This window comes from Aphis gossypii, chromosome 3, assembly GCF_020184175.1.
Source record: "Aphis gossypii isolate Hap1 chromosome 3, ASM2018417v2, whole genome shotgun sequence".
NCBI lineage: Eukaryota > Metazoa > Arthropoda > Insecta > Hemiptera > Aphididae > Aphis > Aphis gossypii.
The window spans coordinates 29,480,312-29,488,046 of record NC_065532.1 but is presented as its reverse complement, the minus strand read 5'-3'; the positions used below and the strand labels follow the sequence as shown (position 1 = coordinate 29,488,046).

General features: G+C 28.4%; 1 protein-coding gene across 5 annotated transcripts in view; it reads left to right on the top strand.

Moving 5' to 3' along the window:
* Positions 1 to 4,809: 4,809 nt before the first annotated feature.
* Positions 4,810 to 7,735, top strand: part of LOC114118954 (RING finger protein nhl-1) — a 20,438-nt gene continuing 17,512 nt past the window's right edge. For all 5 annotated transcript variants that reach the window (XM_027980397.2, XM_027980399.2, XM_027980398.2 and 2 more), the window contains exon 1: positions 4,810 to 4,972. The gene's annotated coding sequence lies outside the window, so the exon portion shown is untranslated. The remainder of the gene's footprint in view (positions 4,973 to 7,735) is intronic.

Sequence of the window (7,735 nt, the reverse complement as noted above, 5' to 3'; positions counted from 1 at the left end):
AAATTCAGTATGTATCAAATACATATACGTATTTATTCGATTACTATAGCGTTTAATGTCATACCAATTGATGGTGGAGGGTTATACCCTCCTAAATAAATTCTAATTTCGCTTTTGTTGTAGTTAAATAACTTATTATTTTTAATTTAAAGTCGTGTTTAATATGATCACGACTAACAAATTTAATTCAGATATGCTAAACAGTACGCGTTACAATTTTAAAAAAAAAACATGTATAGAAAATAAAAATATAATTATAAAACCAGCTGATCAGCTATACCCTTAGTCAATTCTGTGCCTATCACAATTGTCAACATATTTTAATTAACTATATTATCTATTGAGCTCATTCGTACTCAGAGTTACAAAAATAAATTAGAATAGTATATATATACCACATAATGATAAAATTCGTTTTAAATTTAAATTATACGTTTGTTATATGATACTATAGTAGTAATATGCTTTTTCAAATCTAAAAAAATATATATCTATTTATAAAAAATCACAGTATAGTGTTTGGGATTACTTTCAGAAAAGTGTCTATTCGTTCGACAGCATTTTAAATTTAAAGGTAATCGGATTCCTTTCGGCCAGTACGTGATACTTGATAAGACATCTTCAGCAGAGTAGAAGCAAAAGTCGATAAATGTATTAAAAATAAAATAAAACACTTCGCAAGTGATTTAAATCACTTTACTAGTGTATTGATATATATAATATATATTATATATTTTTTTTTAAACATGCTTAAAAAAAAGCATAGTGTGTTTTATTTAGTAGGTATTACAAAAACCATAAATAATAATTAAGGTAACTACTTAAGAATTTAATATTATTCTTATGTTGTTACAATATAATATTTGCAATCAATTTATTTAAATATAATGTACGAAAACAAATAACAAATGTTTTATTGCAATTTATGCCATAATTTATTGACATTTAATTAAAATTATTATTTTTTTTTTTTATGTACTAAAACATATTTTATGAAATTCAAAAATTGTAGTTGTTTTACTGTATCGTACTACATGATTTATATTATTGCGTAGGTATTATATTTGTAACAAATTGGTACGTTTTTTAATTCGTTTTACAAATAGAACTTCTTAATATAGTTTAATGTATACCTATTGTAACAAACAAGTTTCATATGTAAATAATACTAGAAAATTGCTTAAAAATTTAAAACAATATAGTTTTATTAATTTATATGAAAACATACTCAGGTAAAAAGTTAATGAAAACGTATTTGTATTACAGACATAATAAATGTAAGCTAAACTTTAAATTTTACATCTATAGTACTTTTATTTTATATAAGTAGGAAATTCTCAGATTAAATTATTTCTTTGAGATATATTTCAAGCGTAAAATTAAACATAAACATTCAGGAACAATATCCTTTTATAATAATGATGATGTTAACATACTATTTGTATCGTAATAAAAATTAAAAATATATCTTTCAAGGATGTCGGTATAGGTTGAAATAGCGTAGATAAAATAAGATAAATATTAAATAAGATATTTTATTACTTACAATTTTAATCGATAACATTAAATTTAAAAACATTCATATTTTGTACTAATTAATAATGAAACTAAAAATGGTGACTATGTGATTTAATTTTAAAAATTACTAATCATGTTATATTACGTTCTTGGCACAATCAACAGCTCTGTGACGTTTCACTTTTCTTTGAACTTTATTTACCTACTATTATCTGTATGTTAATTATAATTTTCTTATAATTTTGGATATATAAGTGAATATTATATTTATCTAGATATATGTGCTGCAAAAATTACATAATATATCTATTGCAATAATAATAAATATTTCCAGGAAATGAATTTTCATCAATTTGCAATTTTTATTTTAAAATCTACTCTTAACGTTTTATTTAAATTTTGAGTAGAAAAAAACGATGAATTTATAATTCATAACATCAATTTTTTATCTACAAATAGTTAAAATATAATTTACCACAATATTTTTTAAAAGCAATTATAATAAAATAAAACAATACATCTAAACTTTTATTACTTACCAACCTTAAATGTTTTTAAAGTATATAGGTAAAGTTATTTAATAAACATTTAATAACTATAAATATTAAATAGTAAATTCTTTAATGAAACTACAAAGTACAAGTATGTCTTACAAATAAAATACTATTGCATGACTTTTTGAGACCTTTTACGAGAAATACTCAGACTTTTTCACCGATGAAAAATTCAAAACACTAACTAAAGAAAATGTAGTATCTTTTGAAGTACCATCTACTACAAGTCACAAGAAGGGGTTAAGTGCTGAAAAATTACATCATAATGCAAGTGTAGATTGAAATATATATGATAAACTTGATATTTTATAATTCAATATATAGCCCGAGAGGCCGTACTAAATAATTAAAAATGAACGAAAAAATATTTAATTTAAATTATGTGAAGTCTACACAATATCGATTTGGATTCTTGTCGACAAAAGCTTTGTACGTGGAGAAAAAATAATTTTAATAACACTATTTTACTATGAAAATCGGGGTTTACATAAAACCAAAACTAAATAGTAATAACGTATAAGACGTAAATAAATCATCTGAAGCGAAACTTCGACGAACGTGCGTGTGTGTTTAAGTAAAGAAAGGAAAAATGCCAATAAATATCCAGCTCCTTATATTTGTTTTCAGCGTAATTTTACGGCAGACTCGATGTCGACGACGCTACCACATCGAGACGACAAGCGACGAAATCGACATTGATGATGATGATAATAATAATGAAAATCGGTGATAAAATAATAAATCGCACAACAATAACAAAACTTTAAATTGACGCGCAGATGAAAATATTCAAACTTTATTGTTATATATATATACCAATGTACCCATGTATATTTACGCGTTTAGTATTTTAGTCATATATATTCATCATATAACGTACGAGTATTACATTATATTCATAAATGCTGTAGTATACTGAAACTGCAGCGTGTGCACACCAGCGGTAAAATACGACAGTAAATCTGTGATATGATGGGAATGAGCTACAAAATGTTATTTTTTTTTTTTTTTAAAAACCACGACTTGATATCTAACTGACTCGTGTCAGAAGATAAAACTACAGCTATAGTGATTTATATAATATTATAATCTATAAATCACTATACGAATATAAGACGCGCATAATGATGACCGCGCGTGTTGAAAATAAAATTACCCACTTCAAAAAAACCGCGTTTAATCGGCAATTTATATGTTAGAGAATTTGTCCTGACTTACTCGTCTTGGCACGAGGTATAATGTTGTATTAGTATCGTTTTAAAACTGGACGAGACAATAACTTGAATAATATCGCAACCAGAAAACGATTTTTTTAGTTGGCCAGTTCAACTGGAAATTATCAATTTTTTTGAATTGTAGGTTTTACATTTTTTTTAAATCTTTATCGGCTAATTAAATAATATTTAATTTCATTCGACTACAGTATGGTTTCGATTTTCAATCTATGGAAATTATATTATTACAAAAGACTTTTTGGACTTGTTAAATGCCGAAAGAAAACAGTATGGACCGGGTGATAAGTAAACGCCTCACCTGCAGACGACGCGGGATAAAGTTGTGTGTTGTGATTTTAAATTTAAGAGCAGAGATAAATTAATATTTATGTAAAAAAAGCAATTATAATCATGGTAGTTATAGATCTCGATAATAACCTTTATTAATTTGCAGATGAAATTTCTTAAAAAAATGTAATTAATTATAAGTCATTTACACGATAGTACGCTGCTGCAAAATCTATAAGCGACATCTTCAAAGTTAATAGTATCATCTCGTCATCATTTCAATCTATATTTACTGATATATATTAGTCGAGAACTTTTACTGCGTGTATATTCGGGTAAAAAAAAAACCCGCCTTCGCAGTAAAATCAAACACTACAGAACCGTTCTCGTTTCGCTCGAAATCTTATAGGTACATCATTAGTAAATGATATTATACTCACAAAACCTTTCCACCTCACACTCGCCGTGCATTATTTAATCACACAATACATTTTTCTAATTATAGTCGACAAATTAAAAACATTTGGGCGATAGTCGTAGGTTAGAGGTTGAACAACCGTCGCATTATTATACCACGATACCGTGATGTTATAATATACGCGTAAATAGTAAATACGCGTAGGTAAGATACACGTGTTCGCGTGTATATGCTATTATTGACATATTTTATTGTGTGTGTTGTATATTATTTTGAGACGAACGTTGTCCTTTTAGCAAATGGGCGTGTAATTCGGAGAGAAACAAAAAAAAATGTGCGCTAATTAAATTTTATTTACGTTTATAATAATATCACACGTACGTAATACCATTATATTACGTCAACGGTTGTTGTATGTTATACAGAGTGGACCCTTCGCGTCTTGCCGTTCTCGCGTGTCGGCTACGGTATACCTCACGAAAAAAAACTCTCCGGCCCATCCCGTAAGACGCGCGTACCGTACCGCCGTGCACCCCCCCACGGCGCTGCGCACTCGGGCTATTGTTTTATTGCCTATAAATAATATTTATATGTACGGTACGAGTGCGATATACCGCACCGCGCCGAGCCCCCAACCGAGACGCGTTTGGACGAGGACGGGCGACGGTTCGCAATATAATAATAATATTTCGTTATTATTGTTTGTTCACCTGCGACCGCGCGTTCGCCATATTATTATTCGCCACCCGAATCTGCGTTCGAATATTATTATGTCTTTCTTTTTATCTAGCGTACGCGTGCACCAAGGTGGATATCTGCCAATGATGTCGGGATACAAATAGCCCGGGCCGCCGTCCGGGTTGGCCAAAAAATCGCGTTTCCCCGACATGGCGTTCAGTGTTCGCGTTCCATTCGGCCCGTCGTCGACCGACCTGGCCGCCGCCGTCTGAGCAGCAGCCATGGACCCGAAAATCACCTAGGTAAGTCATCTCGTCCGCGCACCTGACCGCGGTCGCGCATATCTCGGATACCTTTATACTATACCCGTGTTCACGTACCGTCACGCCATCGTACATATTAATATAATATTATATAATAATTATTGTTGTTTTGACGACGATATTTAAAAACCCCATTTCGTTTTTTTTTTTCTACTAAAACCGTATCGCTCCATATAGATCGTTAAGTTATCGTAATGATTATTATAAAAGTTATCGTCGATCGTTAAACACGCTGCTACCCCGCTGTATAGAATAAACTATACCGACCGGCGTAACAGCCCCGCAGACGTTTAAGGTATACGCACTGAATATAATATGTATAACATTATTATGTTGTGCATTATATAAAGAACAAACGTAATAGAAAAAATAATACAGTATCGTATTTTGTTCCTTCCGAGAAACACTGCGTATAACGCCTTAACGAGTGGGTCGTTATACTATCATCGCCCGTTCCGTAAGACAAACATGATATTATATAAATACACCGTAAAATTATTTATTAAAGTTTATAGTTACATGTCAAAAAAAAAAAAAAAATCAAAAACTCAAATACATGTATCTGGTATTATTTTATGGTGATACTATTTTTAATTTATATTTATTTATTTGGCAAACATAATGAAATCGTATATATTTTTTTTTAACTTTCGTACAACACGCGCCGAGAACGGAATATACAATAGGAAATACGATTTACATAATATTCATCAGAAAATATAATTAATATCTCGCTAATTACATTCTATTCAACGTCAAATATTGACAATAATCATTTTATCAGTCCGTTTAAATTAAATCAAGCTTCACATAATCTAATATTGGATTTAACTGTATATATGGGTAGACATTACGCCATAGTCTTAAGTAATAAATAAATACATAAAATAAAACTATTATAATATTATGATTTATGGCAGATTTTTCTATATTCTAGAAATAATCACCATTAGGTGTTTTCGTTAAAAATAAAAAAGGAGAATTGTGTGCACCTGTGTGTTTATTTTTATGTAAGAATAAATTATAATGAAGTCACTTGAAAAGGCTTTTAATGTAAATCTAAAGTATGGTACATTGGACACCAAGAGTACTGTAATTTATATTCATGTACACACATTAAATTGATGAACAGTTTTTAATTTAATTTACAGAGTATTATAATATAGTCAGTTAAAGAGTTAGTGGTTTTATATACATTAGCATTTGCCAAAATGCCATGTTAAAAAAGGCGTGACTAAATCTTTTTGGCACTTAAATGGTTCAGTTATCACGGCCAGCTTTAGAAAATTGAGTGCAAATAATAAAGTGTTTTGTATCTGAAATCACAATACACGTTTCATTGTTTCGCGAACTACCATTAGATTTCATTATTAAACGCGCATAACTCGTCAATGTTTTGCAAACGCATCGATCAAAATTTTGATCGTTTATATGAAATTATAGTTTTCGGTCAATAATTTAATTAAATCTATTTTATCCACAATCATTCATTAATAAATAAAATGAAGGTATTCTAAAACTCTGGTTGAAAACCAAGTAGTATAAGGGTTTTCATTTTTGGAAATTGAAAAACTTTAAAATTGTTTCTAATGTTTACTTTGAAGTGCATATACTAACTATATATTTTATAAACAATTTAGAAAGTATTTATCCTAATTTCGAATAAGAATACAATATTAAATATCTTGACTATAAAAATATAGGTTTATACATTTTATAATATTCATATTATACTGGCCGTATGCTTTACATTTTAATAAAGAAATTTTTTTAATATAATTCAAGTTGTGACGGAACGCATTTTTAAACTATTTTTCAAAAGAAAATAATTTTTTATGAAATTTGCATTTTTATAATAATTATAATTTATATTGATTATTTTATAACATTACAATAAGTCAATAAATATTTACACAGTTCAATTTAATATTTATCCTTTAAAAATAAAATTGAAAAACAATTTATTTAATCCAACTGAACAAAAACTGTTTTGTTGTGAAAAACCTATATAATTTAAATAATGTTTTACACTTTTACATTTAAATATTGCAATGTAATTGAAAAACAAACTACATTAAACTCTTATATACCAGCTACTCTATAGTAATATCCTTTTTAATAATTTAAACCATATTATTAAGCTTTATATAAATTCCCTTAATGCTTTAAATGAAAAAATCTTGTTTGTGTAGGTATTTCAATTTATGTAGTACTTTTACTATTTTTCAATCCATATTATTGAAAAACGTAATAAAGAAAAAAAAATATTCACACGTTATTACTACGTATTTGATAAAAATATATTTTCATGATTTTATGTTTAACATGCGTTGTAATATTTTTTTCCAATTTCTCGACAAAATAATATAATATAGGTAAATATTAATATATAAATGAATCGTACGACACATACAAATTGTATAAATTCTGAGTATGTAATAAAAATTGATCAATATATTGCAGTAAAATAGTTACATACTTTTAGTGGCCGAAATTCTGAATATTGGAAGCTTTTCTTTGTTTTTATCCACCCTCGTTTTTCATTATCGGTCCTCGGGTATCCTGAGCGAATACCATCACCACCTTCTATACTGTCTTATTCTTTCATGGTCACTGGATACCATTACACATTATACGTGTTATTAAACGCATACAACGCAAAAAAGGAAAATACCCATACCGAGGGCGAAGAGATGAAAAGGATGTCTCTTACATTAAGTTCGGCCTAATTAAACTGAGTTT